This window comes from Mytilus trossulus, chromosome 10, assembly GCF_036588685.1.
Source record: "Mytilus trossulus isolate FHL-02 chromosome 10, PNRI_Mtr1.1.1.hap1, whole genome shotgun sequence".
Taxonomy (NCBI): domain Eukaryota; kingdom Metazoa; phylum Mollusca; class Bivalvia; order Mytilida; family Mytilidae; genus Mytilus; species Mytilus trossulus.
The window spans coordinates 7,510,259-7,529,827 of record NC_086382.1 but is presented as its reverse complement, the minus strand read 5'-3'; the positions used below and the strand labels follow the sequence as shown (position 1 = coordinate 7,529,827).

The following is a 19,569-nucleotide window of genomic DNA, read 5'->3' as shown; positions in this document are numbered from 1 at the left end:
GTGTAGATAGACTGATCTTAACTTAACATATATGATTAAGATTGTCTTTAGGACTTACGCTAAATAAAATTTTGGCAATTCATTATTTCTTTATTAAATAACATATTTATAAGTATTAGAAATATTCATTACAGCAAAATTTGATTATATTTTTATTGTCATATGATATTTTAAACATGATCCATGTTTTACAGGTTAAGCATTTCTTTTACTTTTTGTTCTTGGGTTAGAGACATTATAATGAGAAGGTAAATAATTTTCAAATGGATTATCTCAAAGTTGTTTTGTTAATTTTACAATCAAGGAATAGGTGTTCTTCATTGACCTACAAGAGGCACAGTTTACACATTCTATCCTTTCTATGAATTTTATATTGTCCACTATTTTCTATTTCTAAATTATGACCAAAAATTCTCTACCTTAATTGACACAATCAAGTTTACAGTTTTTATCATAAGTTATTATTTTTAGATTTTTCTTAAAATTCATTTTTTATTAAGGACTTTAAAAGTATTAATTCATTCAAGTCCTTGCAATTATTAACTTTATCTAAAAGGCCTAGGTTGATTGAAATATTCTTTGGAAATGTATACTAAGAATATGTATCATGCCAGTCCAGCACTATCGACAATATAATACACTGAAAATTTTGAAAGAAATTAACCAAACTGAAGATAACATATTTGATAAGTTTCAAGACAATTTCTTTAAATAATTTCTTTTCATAAGATTCACTTGATTCAGATATATAAGAACATTTTTCATTATGATTAGCATTTTAATGAACATTTATCAAAATTTGATGATGATAACTAGGTGGACATTTGGAAAATAAGTCTTTTCGGCGATTGTTTGTGCACAACTCTTGTTTTGAGATTTGAAGAAAATTTAGATAAACAAAATTAGTTTTTCCCTAAACCATATAATGGTACTTGTAGTTTTCCTGAATAATATTAGATGTTATCAAAATCTATTGTAAAAGGATTGATATTGATCGTCTTATTTTGTTGAGAAACCAAATTGTTTAATAACTTTCATTTTTTTTTATTTAAAATATCACTTGCATGATTATTAGTTATTATTAATAGTAATAACTCATTTAATAATGTTAACAAACAATTGAATGCAATGTACATCATGTACATTTATATAAACCTTTTACTTAAAAAACAATTATTAAAAGTCTGTTGATTTCAAATGCTAGTCAATAACTTTAGCTTTGACTTTTTGCCATTTCTACTCAAGATTCTTACTAAGAAGAAATTAAAAGAATAAGAAACAAAAGAATAAGAAACAAAACATACAAAAATGGAAAAAAAAAAAAAAAAAAAAAAAAAATTTAAATAAAATTACAGACAATTTTTTTTTATAAATTAACAGACATAAACAATATTTTAATCTACATTTAAAAACTAGAGGCTCTAAAGAGCCTGTGTCGCTCACCTTGGTCTATGTGCATATTAAACAAAGGACACAAATGGATTCATGACAAAATTGTATTTTGGTGATGGTGATGTGTTTGAAGTTCTTACTTTACTGAACGATTTTGCTTCTTACAATTATATCTATCATGAACTTTGCCCATTAGTAACAGAGAACTATATTTGGTAAACATTTACATAAATTTACCAAATTAATGAAAATTGTTAAAAATTGACTATAAAGGGCAATAACTCCTTAAGGGGTCAATTGACCATTTAGGTCATGTTGACTTATTTGTAGATCTTACTTTGCTGAACATTATTGCTGTTTACAGTTTATTGCTATCTATAATAGTATTCAAGATAACCAAAAATGGCAAAATTTCTTTAAAAATTACCAATTGGAGGGCAGCAACCCAACAACCAGTTGTCCAATTCATCTGAAAAATTCAGGGCAGATAGATATTGACTTGATTAACAATTTAACTTCTTGTCAGATTTGCTCTAGATGCTTTGGTTTCATAGTTATAAGCAAAAAACTGCATTTTACCCCTATGTTCTATTTTTAGCCGTGGCGGCCATCTTGGTTGAATGGCCAGGTCATCGGACACATTTTTCAAACTAGATACCCCAAAGATGATTGTGAACTAGTAGTTTCAGTGGAGATTTTGTAAAAGATTACTTAGATTTATAAAAAATGGTTAAAGATTGACTATAAAGGGCAATAACTCCTAAAGGGGTCAACTGACCATTTTGGTCATGTTGACTTATTTGTAGATCTTACTTTGCTGAACATTATTGCTGTTTACAGTTTATCTCTATCTATAATAATATTCAAGATAATAACCAAAAACAGCAAAATTTCCTCAAAATTACCAATTCAGGGGCAGCAACCCAACAACCGATTGACTGATTCATCTGAAAATTTTAGAGCAGATAGATCTTGACCTGATAAACATTTTTATCAATGTCAGATTTCCTCAAAATGCTTTGGTTTTTGAGTTATAAGCCAAAAACTGCATTTTACCCCTTTGTTCTATTTTTAGCCGTGGCGGCCATCTTGGTTGGTTGACCGGGTCACGCCACACATTTTTTAAACTAGATACCCCAAAGATGATTGTGGCCAAGTTTGGATTAATTTGGCCCAGTAGTTTCAGAGGAGAAGATTTTTGTAAAAGATTACTTTAATTAACGAAAAATGGTTAAAAATTGACTATAAAGGGCAATAACTCCTAAACGGGTCAACTGACCATTTTGGTCATGTTGACTTATTTGTAGATCTTACTTTGCTGAACATTATTGCTGTTTACAGTTTATCTCTAACTATAATAATATTCAAGATAATAACCAAAAACAGCAAAATTTCTTCAAAATTACCAATTCAGGGGCAGCAACCCAACAACGGATTGACCGATTCATCTGAAAATTTCAGAGCAGATAGATCTTGACCTGATAAACATTTTTATCTATGTCAGATTTCCTCAAAATGCTTTGGTTTTTGAGTTATAAGCCAAAAACTGCATTTTACCCCTTTGTTCTATTTTTAGCCGTGGCGGCCATCTTGGTTGGTTGACCAGGTCACGCCACACATTTTTTAAACTAGATACCCCAAAGATGATTGTGGCCAAGTTTGGATTAATTTGGCCCAGTAGTTTCAGAGGAGAAGATTTTTGTAAAAGATTACTTTAATTAACGAAAAATGGTTAAAAATTGACTATAAAGGGCAATAACTCCTAAACGGGTCTACTGACCATTTTGGTCATGTTGACTTATTTGTAGATCTTACTTTGCTGAACATTATTGCTGTTTACAGTTTATCTCTAACTATAATAATATTCAAGATAATAACCAAAAACAGCAAAATTTCTTCAAAATTACCAATTCAGGGGCAGCAACCCAACAACGGATTGACCGATTCATCTGAAAATTTCAGGGCAGATAGATCTTGACCTGATAAACATTTTTACCCCATGTCAGATTTGCTCTAAATGCTTTGGTTTTTGAGTTATAAGCCAAAAACTGCATTTTACCCCTATGTTCTATTTTTAGCCGTGGCGGCCATCTTGGTTGGTTGACCGGGTCACGCCACACATTTTTTAAACTAGATACCCCAATGATGATTGTGGCCAAGTTTGGTTTGATTTGGCCCAGTAGTTTCAGAGGAGAAGATTTTTGTAAAAGTTAACGACGACGGACGACGACGACGACGGACGACGACGGACGACGACAGACGACGACGGACGACGACGGACGACGGACGACGGACGCCAAGTGATGAGAAAAGCTCACTTGGCCCTTCGGGCCAGGTGAGCTAAAAAGGTGAAATGTCAATTTTAAAAGAAACCCAAGTTACCTGTACAGGTAAATTTTAATGAAACATACCAGCTGAAAACTTCAACCCTGATTGATTTTAACAGGTAACATAATTAGATAAAAAAATTGCCTATGATTTATGACCCCCAATAAATGGCCAACATCTCAAGATTGAATACCCCAATAAATGTTCACCATTGGATGTTGACCATGCAAGAGGGTGGACATAACTAAGAGGAAGTCACAGGCTGTACTGTAGCCTAAAGACATAACCAAATACAAAACCATCGGTACAGTTCTGGTAGAGACTTGGCGCAACTTTTGGAATTTTGGGTTCTCAATGCTCTTCAACTTTATACTTGTTTTGCTTTCTAACTATTTTGATCTGAGCGTCACTGATGAGTCTTATACGCGTCTAGGTATCACCAGCCCAGTAGTCAGCACTTCGGTGTTGACATGAATATCAATTTTATGGTCATTTTTATAAATTAACTGTTTGAAAAAGTATGAAATATTCGAAATACTAAGGATTTTCTTATCCCAGGCATAGATTACCTTAGCCGTATTAGACACAACTTTTTGGAATTTGGGGTTCTCAATGCTCTTCAACTTTATACTTGTGTGGCCTTCTAACTATTTTGATCTGAGCGTCACTGATGAGTGTTATGAAGACGACACGCGCGTCTGGCGTATCAAATTATAAGCCTGGTACCTTAGATAACTATTTACCCTAACAAAAACATAAAACCTGAAAAATTTAATAAGATAAGATATTTAATGTACCATCAAACCATCAGCACATGGTAGCAAATATTTGTTTGCGGAATCAATGTAGTAGCAACTACCGAAGAGGCTTTAAAATCTGTAATACATTCGCAATATACTGCTTTAAAAATAGCATGAAACATACAGGAGGGTACTGGAAAAGGCAGAGATGATTGAAAACTGGTTAATTTATATGATAAATAGTAATTATATATTAAACTGTTAATAACATAATTGATTAACGCAAAATGAAAAAAATTACAAGGCCTGCTCTATAATTTAAAACAAAATCTATTTCTTTGACAAATTTAGCAGTCTTTATTATAATGAATTTGGATTTGTTTTATCTAAGTTACCATATTTCATAATAGCTAGGTCGCAGTGTTGGCAGACTGTTAGTGTGATCTGCTGACATCAAAGATTGATACCCTTTATTCAATGATGTCAATAACGAGTGGCAGCAGGGCAACGTCAGATAGAAATGTGTAACAACCAGTATAAAGTCACGAATTTTTTTTTTCGCAAAACATATTGATGAAAAAAATCAAGTCTAAGTTGTTCATAGAAATGCTATATACCTATCACATATACTTTGCACGTCGGTTTCTCTCATGTCTCTTATGCAATTTTGTGGGATAGAAATATTTATTTAAATATGTTTCCTTCCTCATGTTCCTCATTCAAAAGAGAAAAACAACCTTACCAAATTGGTACTGTAGTTATAGTTATATTTGAACAATTTTATTTTAGTTTTGTAATAATATCGCTTAAAAGTTTGGTTTTTTAAATATTCGTAATAAAGTAATGCACTGAGGATAAGGAAAACTTAAACATTACACTGTCCTGCTTTAACCTAAGCGGACTAAACCCACATTGAGCTACACCAAAAATAGTCCTAGCCATTTAACGAACCATAAGCAACCCCTTACACTTTCATTAGCATTAAAATCTAACTTTTACACGAACAAATACTAACCTAACACTGAACCTTAAAAGAACAATATCTATTAATTGCAGTAAAAGAAATCCATTTCAAAAGTGCTGACAGATGTTCATGACTCAATACAATAGTCGTTGTTTAGGTATGCCTCAATTTGTTTATTTTAAAGCATTCGTTACTTTGTAGTACACATTGAAGCTTTAACAACATTTGATTCCATACAGTTTAAGGACAAAAAAACAAAATTTGAGAACTTTTGTTATCACTTGAAAAGTATCTTTCAGACGGTTATATCCGTTTGGTATCTTTTGCCTTCCTCCCTTATTTGACAGCACGATTAATTATGACTAAATTTCGAGCAATTTTCTCAACTGAAACACGAAAATTAAAGCCGAAAATAAGTATCTAAGTTGTGTAATAACGCAGTTGGAAATAAACTCAATTTATGTTGCATTTTCATATTTATTAAACAAAAGATACCATGATTAAAGTAAATAAGATTATAATTTTAGCAATTAAAAAAAAAAATTCTATAAAATAATTCAGAAAGGATTACACATGCATGACATATTCTGCATTGTTCTGTGTTTAATATAACAGTACCTATTTTTGTCGTTTGAAATGCATACAAGCACACAAAACACGATTTAAAGCATGAAAAACATATGTCCAATGGGACCAATGACCAATACTGATAAAATATTGTTTTGTACGAATACTGCCTGTGTTTGTCAATTATGTTTAATGATGCTTTGTGGTTAGTAATGACAATAATTAATTGAATATTTAAGTGATGTGTATGTAATTAATTAGACTGTTTGGGGATCAAATAATTAATGAGACTCAAACTCAATGAGACACTTAACAAAAAGACGTCCATTGGAAACTTACAACGAACAAAGTGTCAACTAGCAAAAAGTGATCCTTTTTTTGTTTAGTTTAGGTTAAGAATATTTAAATGCAGCAAAATTGAAGCAAGGGACGTGGGAAAAGTACAACGGCACAATGTTTGCTTCTTCTGAAAATGATAATTATCATTCAAGAATGTCTAGCGCAAGACAATAAAACATATTCCTCTTAAGGGATATTGTCCTAAATATAAATAAAGATATAATCAGTCCTGCTCCAGTTAACTGAGTTTATTATATAACCAAATGCAGGGTCTCTAAATGGACATAATTTGAATCACTAGTTATCTGATCCATTCACATTTACAGCTATAATTGATAAAAACATGTTTATCATTTCTTTTGGTAATGAATCGATATTTATTGATTACTGTTTTATATCAACTTGGAATCGAGTCGATTCCCGTTAAAAAAAAAAACAAGACAAATAAAAAAAAGAGTCACATGTCTAAGGCACAATGGTTTGGTTGTTCTGAAAATGTTAGTTACCAACCGAATATATATATCACCTGACTGTTAGGGGTATTATTCCTCTTTAGGGATATTGGTCTCAATTTCAATAGGAATATAGTCAATCCTGCTCCCGTTATATACCTTGTCAGTAACATCTCGATACACAAAATTCGAATAACTCACATTATATTATCACTTCAATTATATAAACTTGAATTCCTTATTTTTCATTTCTTTAAAACAAAAATCAACATACTTTATATGTACAAAACTTAATAAGAATAATCTTTTTTTTAAATGTGAACTGTTTATAAAATGATAAGTTAAATCATTACAGAATTACCTTAACACAATATACATTCAATGTAACAGCAAACCATCAGCAAATGATGGCAAATATTGTTTTTTTTTTTGCCCAATCAATTTACTTGCAAGTATCTTGAGTCAAGCATTGTAATTTAGCAATACAAACAGTATGGAATAGAAATGAGGCTACTGGAAGTGAGGCAGAGATGATTGAACACTGGTTAATTTAAATGATAAATAGTAATTATACATTAGTAGCGTAATTGATTAAAGAAAAATGAGAACAATATCAAGGACTGCTCTTAAACTTAGAAAAATCCAATTTCTTGACAAATATATCCTTCTTTAGATATTGATTTGGAATTGTTTTCATCTAATGTTATGATAGCTAGGTAGATACCATTGTTGGCAGAATTAAAGTTTGATCTACTGACATCAAAAATTGATTCCCTTTTTCAATCATGTCAATATCATTTGAAATGTATACACAAAAAAAAAACCGATTGAAAGCATGAATAATTATTTCAAAAGGGACCAATGGACAATACTGATAAATAATGTGTTGCACGAATACTGTCTGTATGTGTCAATTATGATTAATCATTCTTTGTGGTTAGGAAGGTCGATAATTTATTGAATATTTTTGTGATTTGCATGCAATTGATTAGACTGTTTGGCGATTAAATGATTAATAATGAGACACATGCATTGAAAATGAGACAATGAGACACAAAACAAAAAGACATGCATATATTGGAAACGTATCAGCTTGAAGGCTTAAAATATGACAAAACAATATTCTAGGCTCTAAATCGAATCTAGTCAAAGAAAGTGAATATTTGAACCAACCTATTAATGATATATCATTGAATTCTTAAAAAATTTAAAACGATAGGAAGAAAGACCATTGAGTTCTCGACTTTGACAAGCATAATGAATGTATCACAGGTATAACAAATGTAGATGATAACTTCTTTTGTTAATTTCGACTAGAAGACTAACAAACAGACTATAAATGAACTTTAAGTGGGTCAGAAGCCTTTTAAATCTTACGTGAAGGTGTCGTTCAGGATCATTTTTGAGTCGAGTGATTTTTGAATGTATTTTGGTCTTTGATTGATAATTTATTCATTAAGTAATAAAGCAACTCTTTATTTGATGTGGTGTAAGTATTCAAATTCTACAGACTATTTTTAAAACAATTAAATGCATATAAACAAGTACAAATACGTTAACATCATAATATGTATAATGCTGTTTCAAACAAGATCGAAGTAACTGCATACACACTCATTTGGTTAGTTTTGACGCTACTAAAAAAAAGTCTTATAATTTTGAAAAACTGGTTTTCTTTATTTTTTAAGGTTCTATTTTTCGTTAAAACTTTATTTTACTGAAATTTTGTTTGCACGTGAACAGTTATTTTCACGACAAGATTGCCACGTACAAAGAGTCAAAATACAGTCGTCCTTTTCTTTCTTTTTTTGTTAACGTTAATACTTCAAATATTGACATTAAAATGTCCAACATGTTACTAATAATTGCGAAGTGAGGAAAAATACATCCTTCAGTTATATTGAAAGGGGTATTCTAGATAGTAGCAACAGATTTGACTCACAACAATATTTGATTGAAAAGACTTTTTGACGTTTGTTGTGGGCATCAAAATAAAGATTGGTCATCAGCACTAAAATACGTATCGTATATTGTTTTTAGTTAAAGAAACACTTTTAAAAATAAATACTTACAATCTAATTGTTGAGCTCGGTATATTAAATGGAACTGTCGTAAGAGAGCTGGAGTTGCAATTAACAGTCGTGCCCGAGCACAAACATACGGAAGGGCATCCATTGACGGTGACAGTGCATGCCATTATGAAAAGTAAACTGTAGATTTTCTCCATGATACGCCTGAAAAATATCCATAACTGTGTATAGTACTTCTTATGTATGAAATATAATTAGTGAATATTGTCAAACATACTAAATATGATCTTTGCATTCAGGATTTGTTAAATAATCAACGGAAACTGAAAAAAAAACTATTTTGCTTTATTATAAAAAAAAAACCAGTCTCTTAGAGAATAATTCAATCATCATTGATCATATCCATCATATATTCATTTCATTATTATGTTGTCCACAAAATCATATTTTCTGTCTTTATAAAACAAAACGTTCTAAATAACATCGAATTAATTCGTATTTTCGAATTTTTATCAACAAAAAGAAAATAGTTTACATCTTGAAGAAAACCTTTAAATTTTGCTTGTCGTTGCTTATTGTTACTCACTTGATAAGCAGTAAGTTTATACATAAGTTTGTTTGTTGCACAAGTTGGAATTATTGCGCAAAATTGGCGGTCAGCATAAACCTGTTTACATGCAGGCATAATGACTTAAGAATATGATGACTTGTATACTTCACATTAAGTTTCTTCTATTATATCATTAGTATGCAGACAAAGACGTGAAAAATGCATAATTTACATAACAAAAGAGTATAACAAAAAACCGAACTCTAAGGTAAATTAAAAGAAGGAAAAGTCTATAAAAACTGACAGAGTCAAACGTTATCAAACATGGGAACAGTGAACAAAACAACGGTCGTATTCCTGACTTGCATTTTTCAAAAAGATTGGTGGGTTAAACTTTTTTTTTTGGGGGGGGGGGAGGGGAAGGGGGGGAGTTCCTATACAAAATTTCTAAAGTTTACTTTTCCTTTTAAATTTGTTCATACAACATTCATCAACAATCATTTCCATTTCAATTGATAATCTAACAACAGAGTGGAAGATTTATAGCTACGACACATTAATCAAACCATTGGTTCGTCGTTGGGTCAGGAGATGAGGATCAACTTAATTATTAAAAAAAACTTCAGAAAAATTGAAATTAAGATCCAGAAAAAACAATTACTTTATGATTAAAATGAAAGTAGTTTTGGCTTTTTATTTAGACTTCTGTTTTGCCAGATAGGTCATGAAGTATCAGAGTAGTTATACATCCTTGGCTTTCATATTTTTGAGTGTGAGCAATCTTGCAAAAGGTCAGTCCAGAAACCTTTTCGGTCGCACAATATTCGTAAAATGTTATTTTCATTCTAAAGATGAGATATTTGGTGGATGTAGTGTACCAAGTCAGGAATATGACAGTCATTTCCCATTCATTTGATGTGTTTGAGCTTTTGATTTTGCCAATTGTTAAGGTACTTTCCGTTTTTAATTTTCCTTGGATTTCGGTATTGTTGTTATTTTACTTTTTCCTCAATTTGTTTAGGAATTGATTGCTACATGTATGATGCTATTAACGTATATTTATTTACTACCTTGATTTAACTATAGGAGGGTTTTTTCTGAATCTAAATGTAAACTTCGCAACAGCAGTTAACAAATCATTGTAATGTTTCATTTGAATATGAGGGAATCAACGGATGTTTGGTTTCACTGTGTTTGTAATACTTTGAGAAGATTAAACTTGTTTGACTCTATCAAGTATGTAGAAGATGATGATGGATGGCCATTTAATGTCCAGCGGAAAATTGAATGCATATTAAGGCCGAGAAGATGTTTTAAATGAGCTTTGAATAATACCCTTACTGTTTACTAGATATACATGCTCAGCCGGATTTTCAACGTGTCACATGAAGTTCACAAGGTAACAGTCTGTAGTATGTGTGTCTATATATAAACGTTGTAAATAAAATAAAGAGAAACATTAGTAGATCTCCTTTTGACATATACATTTCGAAATGACATGAAATAATTTCCCATTCTTTGAATTTAGGAGAATAATTTATTTTTTATGGTTTCCCCTTTACTGACATTCACCTAATTCATAAATTAAAATCTAATCTAAAGAGCACCCTGGTTCTTACTTGATTGACAATCAATTTTAAATGAGAAACAACTATTTGAAATTTGTTCTACATTAGTTTTGTTAAACAACTCGAATTGCATAATGAAAATATCCATGCAGGTATAAAATAAAATGCGATCAGATGCCTAAAATAAAAGAAATGAAAAACAAAAGATGAAAATAACTGATAAAACTATTGTTCAAGAACACAGGGAAGATATTCAAGATAATTTTACATCAACTGTTTTACACTTATACATATTATATTTGTTAGTTTCTTTATAAAAAGAATATCAACTATTTTCCCCATTTAAGATAAATTTACATTTAAATGAATTCATGTCTGACTCTAATATACTGGTGAAGAGAATTTCTAACTTCAGTCAATTCATGCAAGATACATAAACCAGTAATTAGTAGAATAAAGTAAAATTACAAAAATACTGAACTCAGTATTTTTCAGTTCTGTCAATTAATATATTATGGAAGAATTCAAATGCATCACACCATTCTTAACACAAAGAAACAAATAACGTGTACACATGTTTACGTATGGCAGAATGCAAGTTTACTCCTCATGCTAAAACGGTTGTCGGGAGCTGAAAATAAACTCATCATAGATATCATAATCAAATTTTGAATTTACGCCAGACGCGCGTTAATGACAGCCAGAACTAACGTGTTTGAATGGATAATACACTTGTTATAACTCTTACACGAGACCATCGATACGGTCATATTAATTAGGACGTATATATAACAAAATATCAAGTAAAACACATATTGCTTTAAAAAAATAACTCTTTTAGGAATTTTGATACAGGAAAAAATATGAAATATGTTTGAATTGATGTTTAAAGGTCGAAGCTGTTCATTTGTCTAATACATGTTTGACATCAATTTAATGTGTATATGCTTTTTTTAAGTAATTCAATCTTATTTTTAGTCAATTGCCTCTAATTTATTAAAACAAGAGATCTACCTTTTTATTTGTATTCTCAGAATAAACTAATTGATTTTGAAAAAGAAGGAGATCCTTGTAAATGTACAAATAAAAGACAAAACATGCTTTCGTTCAGCTCACAATACTTTAGAAAAATTTCTTCCTAGCTACAGAGTCCAAACACTGTATTTTGCTTTTATTAAATAGAATAAAATAGTACTTCCTTCAAATGTATAATAAGTGAAAAGTAAAATCACAAAAATAGGAACTCAGAGAAAAATTCAAAATGGAAAGTTCCTAATCAAATGAATGTTTACACCTCAAATATATTGATCTACAAGTAAGTAACAATCAACTAGAGTTTTTTGATTCACGTTCATGAAACATCGACCAAATGACAACATTGGCCATAACAAAGACATATATGATTTCTTTAATCATGCAATTCAAGGCGTTTAACAAAACTATTGTAGAACAAATTTCAAACATTTGTTTTTCATTTAAATTGTCAAACAAGTGTTAAAGTCGTTTAACCAGCGTTTAGCACTTCCGTAGTAGTAGTATCAAACGATCCACCATATTTCGTAGCAATAATAAGGCCAATGGAATTGAACATATCTTATGATTATCCCGACCATGCGAGTTCCTTATAGCCAATCAAGGTCGTTAAACAATTCAATAGTAGTAGTATCTAATGATTATCCCGACTATGCGAGTCCTTATAGCCAATCAAGGTCGTTAAACAATTCAATAGTAGTAGTATCTAATGATTTTTGGATGTGAGAGAACAATTTTATCCTTTCAAAAACATTAGTTATGATTGTCATCTCAGCTCCTAACAACTGTTTTAGCATGATAAGTACAATCCTTTTACAGTTAATGCCATATGTATACACCTTTATATGTGATAAGTTAACTTGTTTCTTTGTCTCAATACTGTTGTAATGCATTTAAATACTTCAAAAAGAAATTTATAAAAACAATCTAATCATTGGTACAGGTATATGACATAAATTGACTGATGACAAAAATTCTCATCTCCAGTACAAGACTCCGACATGAATTTATTAAGCTAAAATTTTATCTACACTGGTATAAGAGTCAGACATGAATTTATTTAAATGCACATTTGTCTACACTAGTATAAGTATCTGTTAGTAATTGAATAAAAAAAACACACGAATAAAGTGTGTATTAGTGGGAAGACAGGAATATGCTCCCAGAAGTTCGCGTTTGATAAAGAATGAAGTGTAACACTTGATGTAAAAAAAAATCTAGATTTTATTTCGTATGTACTTGAACAATAGTTTAATTCGTTTTTTAATCTTTTGGTTTTCATTTATTATATATTTAGAAATCTGATCGCATGTTATAGTTTCATATATAAATTTCGAGACTTTTTTTTCTGTTTCTGCACCAGTCGAGTTGCACTTTGTATATGTAACCTGTTATATTCATCATGCAGTTCCAGTTGTTAAACAAAACTAATGATTAACCAATTTCTAATATTTGTAGAACTGTTTGTCAATTAAGTGACAAATAGAGTGTTCTTGAAATTCAATCTTGATTTATATATTTGGTGAATATCATTAAAGAGGAAACAAAAAACATAAATTATTCTTTTAAACTCAAAAAATTAGAAAGTTTTGCATGTCATTTTGACATTTATATTTTAGAGAAGATCTACTATTGTTCCTCTTAACTATTCAAATAGTTTATAAATAAACCCAACTGAAATAAGATATTGACATACAAAATTCATAAACACAAGCATGTACATCAAATCTGCATATTGCACTCATAGAAAATGATAAAAATAACTATACAGGCAACAAAAACAAAGTGCAACTCACTTGATGCACGCGGAAATAGAAACAACAGTCCCAAATACTTATATGTGAAGCTGAACAAAATGCGATAAGATTTTTGTAATATAATAAATGAAAAACAATAGATGAAAATAAAAAAAATACTGTTCAAGTATACAGGGAAGAACATAATGAGCTGTTACACAATTACCATTGTAAATCAAAAGTTGAACTGGGAAAAACGTTCCTGTCTTCCCACTAAAACAAACTTATTTGTGCGTTTCTTTATTTAATGAATAACGATATTTTTACCAGTGTAGATAAATGTTCACGTAAATTAGTTTATGTCTGACTCTAGCTCTTAGACTGGTGATGAGATTTTTTTTAAATCAGTGAATTCGTGTTAGATAAATGTATCAATGCTTAGAATTTTTGAATTCTGACAATTTATATTAGATACTTTGGAAAGTTCTAAAATGCATTTCAACAGTATTACAACAAAAAACAAGGAAACAATTTACATTTACAAATGTATAATCATGTCATTAACTGTAGAAAGTTTACTTATCATGCTACAACGGTTTTCAGGAGTTGAAAAAAAAGTCGAAACTAACGTTTATAATACATATTATTCACCTACAGCCAAATAATCATTCGATAATACTTCTACTGAAGTGCTAAACGACCTTGCTTGGCTGTAAGGAACTCACTTATCCGGGGTAACCAAAATATATGCATAATTTCATTGGACTTATTTACCTCAGTGGGTTCATGCCACTGCTGGTGGACGTTAAGTCACTGAAGGTGTCAACAGCCCAGTAGTCAGCACTTCGGTGTTGACATGAATATCATTTATATGGTCATTTTTATAAATTTCCTGTTTACAAAACTTTGAATTTTACGAAAAACAAAGGATTTTATTATCCCAGGAATAGATAACCTTAGTCGTATTTGACATAATTTTTTGGAATTTTGGTTCCTCAATGCTCTTCAACTTCATATTTGTTTGTTTTCAAATTGTGACACAGTGATGACTGCTGTAACACTATTTTGACTATTTAACCTTTTATGTCTCTTTTGGTCACGCATCGTTGTAAATATTATGAAATTGGATGCGACTGTCATACAAGTGAGAGGTTTAGCTCTATAAAACCAGGTTCAATCTACAATTTTCTACATTTGAAAATTCCTGTACCAAGTCAGGAATATGACAGTTGTTGTTCATTCGTTTGATGTATTTTATCATTTGATTTTGCTATTTGATCAGGGACTTTTCGTTTTGAATTTTCCTCTGAGCAGTTTTTTTGTTATTTTACTTTTTTGTACTTGTTTGGCTTTATAACTATTTTGATCTGAGCGGCACTGATGAGTCTTATGTGGACGAAACGCCCGTCTGGCGTATTAAATTATAATCCTGGTAACTTTGATAACTATCATTATTGCTACGAATAATGATGAATTATTTGATATTTTAACATGCATATTTTAAAACTTGTATTCATTGTAAAAAAGCAACATTTCAAGAAACTGGCACAAAATAAATGCGTATATTTACATGATAAAAAGTCGCAATTATATGTGAGAAACATAACGGTCTTTCAGTTTCTAGTCGATTATTACACTTATAAATCAAAACAAATCACGGTAAAGTAGAGTATTTTAAAGACACATTTTCCATTGCGCATTTGCAACAACGGTGGAATTCAAAAGAAAACTCAAATTTATGTGATGAAGATTTCAAATTTCAAAATAGACTTGATCCGAATGAACCATGAAAACAACACTGTCTCAATAATATGTAAGAAGATCATTTTTGATTTTCTTTATATATTTGTAATATTCAAAGCTTATTATAATTACATATTAACAATCAAATAATAGAAGATATTTACTTACAATTTGATCTATACAGATATAACCTGACACTTTTGAATAGTTGATCAGAATATTTGCCAACAATGACTTACTATGGTGTAAATATTTTTAACACTTCTCAATTGTATTTCCGTTATGTACTTTTGCTTCTATGTATACCTCTATTGTTTAAGTATGATCGAGCCATTTTAAAACTTTTCTAAAAAAAAATAGGCTAATGCAGTGTTGGATGTATAAATCAACAAAAAAAATACACGTCATTAATTTTATTATTAAGAACATTTGTTCAGGAACTGCCGAAGCCACACACAAAAAATAGATTAACGATGAATCGGCTCAGATACACATTTTAAAAGAGGTATATGACAAAAAGGACCTTAAATAAAAGCAAATTTAAGCACTTTATTATTTCTGTTGTTTCTTTGTTTTCCTCTTATATCTGATATGTTACCTTGGTTTAGTTTGTTACCCAGATTTGTTTTTCTCTCAATCGATGGATGACTTTAGAACAGCGGTAGACTACTGTTGCCTTTATTTATCTTAGGTCAACTTGGTTTTATTGAATTCGGAGGCAAAGTTTCTTAATTATTGTAAGAGATATTGACAAAGACTAACTGAGCGGTTTAGAAAATCATGTCAGTACCGAATTCCTGACTGCAGAACCGATGACACCCTCGAATATGATATGTCATTGCTGGGTCATGTCTCTCACCGGAAAAGATTGTCAATTTCGCACGCCTTTATGACATCAATCATTTACCAGATAGATGGCGCGCCTGTATCCCTGCTCTATTAAAGTATTTTTAAGCACTTTCAGCATCGTCATTATGCAGGGTTATATAGAAATAATTTATATTCCGTATGAACGTAATTGTAATTCCAGTACGTCTGAAGGGAGGGTTGTTAGTTAATTAGAACTCAATTTCCCAAAAAAAACTTTGCAGTACCAGATCAAACTTTTTCACCCCTTCGCTCAACATATGTTGAAAGTGACTTTTTCGTACGAAACAATGTGAACACCCCACATTTGTTTAAATTATGTTCTATTTTTTAATGAATTATCGGATATAGCAAAATGAATTCCATGACATTTCACAAGTATTTTTAAAAACAATTTACACTACTAAGCTCAATTCAAATTTGACAATCTTCTTAATTTTATCATACTCTTTCTATTTATTACAGATAAGTGAAGCGAGAAAAAATAAGCAAATACAAAAATGAATAATTAAATCTATAAACTAAATGTTAAGACAAAATGAAAATATCTATTTTTTTTCTGGATGCACACTTTCACACTTAAGCTATCTTACTATGTACATGTTGAACTGATGTCTTAAAAAACAGGAAATCACAGATACTGCGAAAAATGTCAGTAGTATATCTTGTTAAAAAAAGTAATGCGTCAGTACTGTTATTTGGAATTTGCTCACAAACGATCAAAGACGAATATTTGAAGGTCAAATATTTACTAAAAAAGTAACTGTTTATGACCTTTATCATATATTTAGTACAAAATACTGCTATTTTGTATATCTAATAAAGGTTCTTTTTTCCAGTCTGTATCACCTACCCTGTATCTCATACCCCGTATCGCATGGCTAAACCCGTATCGCATACCCCGTATCGCATGGTAAAACCCGTATCGCACCTTTTTTTTTTTTTTTTTTTTTTTAAACTTAAGTCATTTTTTTGGTGTTTTTTTTTGCTTAAGAATTTTTTTTCTATTAAATTTTTTTTTTTTTTTTTAAATATTAAAACAAAAAAATAAAAAAAAAATAGGTAAATTTTTTAATGACGTCATTGTTTGGTATGTAACGTCACGAACATCAAGTTTTTACAACAATTTTTTTGGCACACTGAATGCAACTATAAAAAATACAAAACACTCAATAATACAATAATAAACAAAATATTTTCAAAACAACAGATTGTAAGGTAACCTAGGTGCTTCATATAAATAATTGAGCAGTTATTTTAAAGCTTTGAAACAAGAGAAAAGCATAACTGAAGGTAACCCAGTGCTATGGATCAGAAAACAGTTCATATAATATAAAACTCTTCTGTTGAAATATATGATAAAGTGTATAATACATGGCAAAATCCGTATCACATGCCGTATCACCCTCGACCAATATCATCCCTCGGGCCTAAGGGCCCTCGGGCTGATATTGATGTCTCGGGATGATACGACATATGATACGGATTTTGCCATGTATTATTCTCTATATATTATTAAAAAAAAGGACTCGAAATAGTCAAATCCATCCAAGGTCACTTTTGCCTGAGGATCGAAGTTGAAACCTTGATTCTAACAGTTTCAAAATTTATTAACGGACAAATTACGGGGTCGGAATCTATAATTGTGATGCAATAATAAACATTCACTTTATGATAAACAATAATCCTACACCGTAGCCTGGTATGAATGACATTACTGAACACGTGATATATCCATAATATCGCAGTCGGGCATATAAAATATTTCAGATAGCAAAAGTTTGTGTTTTCTGCTTTATTAGAAGTTTACGTTAATACGTTTGTATTCAATACGGATATGTATGTATCATTGTTGACTTCTCTTTAAGTTATGCACAAGAAATATGTTTATATTTTATAAGTACCATCATCGATTGTTTGTACAGTGGGCTAATTGTTATTTGTATGAAACAAGGTCAATTACATTGACATTGAGAAAGTTTATAGAGGATAAACAGTAGTATTTCCGCACTAGTTAAACATTTCAAATAATCTTTTTTGCTGTGTGTGACTGCATAAATTGAAACCTTGTTACAAACATGACATCAATTCCTGTGGCGCATAATCTGTATCCCTTGAATCTATTTTTGTCAATCAAAATATGCTTTTAACTGTTTTAGAAGACATTGTTTTCTTTGAACACGTATTTTGGATAAATTAAATTATATAATGTTGGTGTTGATGACGCAATCTTTCTAGCGCTTGTTAAATTTTGTTTAACTATACTTGCTTCACTAAGTGCGATGTAGAGATTCACGTATTGAATGGACAACTGTCTAGTATTGCCGATTATATTTTGCACTCTAGGTGTTATTTAACTATGTGCATCATTTTGGTTGCTTGGGAAATTTTATGTCTCCTTCTTCTTTCAATTTAAATAATTTGTTATTGCATGATTCAAATAAAAAGGAAAATCAAAGAAATACTGAACTCAGAAGAAAGTTCAGAACGGAAAGCCCTAATAAAATGGCAAAATAAAAGCTCAAGCACATCAAACGAATGGACAACAAAATGGTCATATTCCTGACTTGGTACAGCCATTTTCATCAGTAGAAAATGGTGGATTAAACCCTGTTTTATAGCTAGCTAAACCTCTGAATTGTTTGGCAGCCGCATCAAATTCCATTAAATTGACAACGATGTGTGAACAGATATAACAGACATAACTGGTAAACATGTAAAAGTACTAAACAGTTAAAGTAATATTTATAAAGACAAATAAAACAATACTATAACACGTTATTAAGATGATAAACAACGTCAGTACGCAGAAACTATATTTAGACCATCGTGTATTATTTGCGAAGTTGATACTGAATATTTATCAACAATATCTTAAAATACTACAATGCCTGTTGACCAAAGCTATACATTGTATAATAATCCTCTAACTAAAACATTACCCTGAGACGGAAAAGAATACCAGAGGGAGACAATTAACATAGAACGTCTTCCATACATAAGACCGTAGTGAGACATACAAATACTGGTTTTAATGATTCCAAGCGCCTCGTAATTTTAACTAGCAGTTACAAGTTTTCAGTTTTTGCTTTGTTAAAAATTAAGGTATTTAAAAAGAAGAAGATGTGGTTGATTGTCAATAAGGCAACTCTCCACAAGAGACTAAAATGACACAGAAATTAACAACTATAGGTCACCGTACGGCCTTCAACAATGAGAAAAGCCTATACCGCATAGTCAGCTATAAGATATACATTTTTT

At 30.6% G+C, this 19,569-nt stretch overlaps 1 protein-coding gene and 1 long non-coding RNA gene across 2 annotated transcripts in view; one reads left to right on the top strand and one right to left on the bottom strand.

The window, feature by feature from the left end:
* LOC134686680 (uncharacterized) overlaps positions 1-15,721 on the bottom strand; it is a 49,442-nt gene extending 33,721 nt beyond the window's left edge. Inside the window, exons 1-2 of the long non-coding RNA XR_010101634.1 lie at positions 15,610-15,721; positions 8,855-9,016 (exon numbers count right to left, since the gene is read on the bottom strand). This is a non-coding gene — a long non-coding RNA (uncharacterized LOC134686680). The remainder of the gene's footprint in view (positions 1-8,854; positions 9,017-15,609) is intronic.
* Positions 1-19,569, top strand: part of LOC134686800 (tyrosine--tRNA ligase, cytoplasmic-like) — a 338,438-nt gene that overhangs the window by 255,598 nt on the left and 63,271 nt on the right. The window lies entirely within an intron of this gene.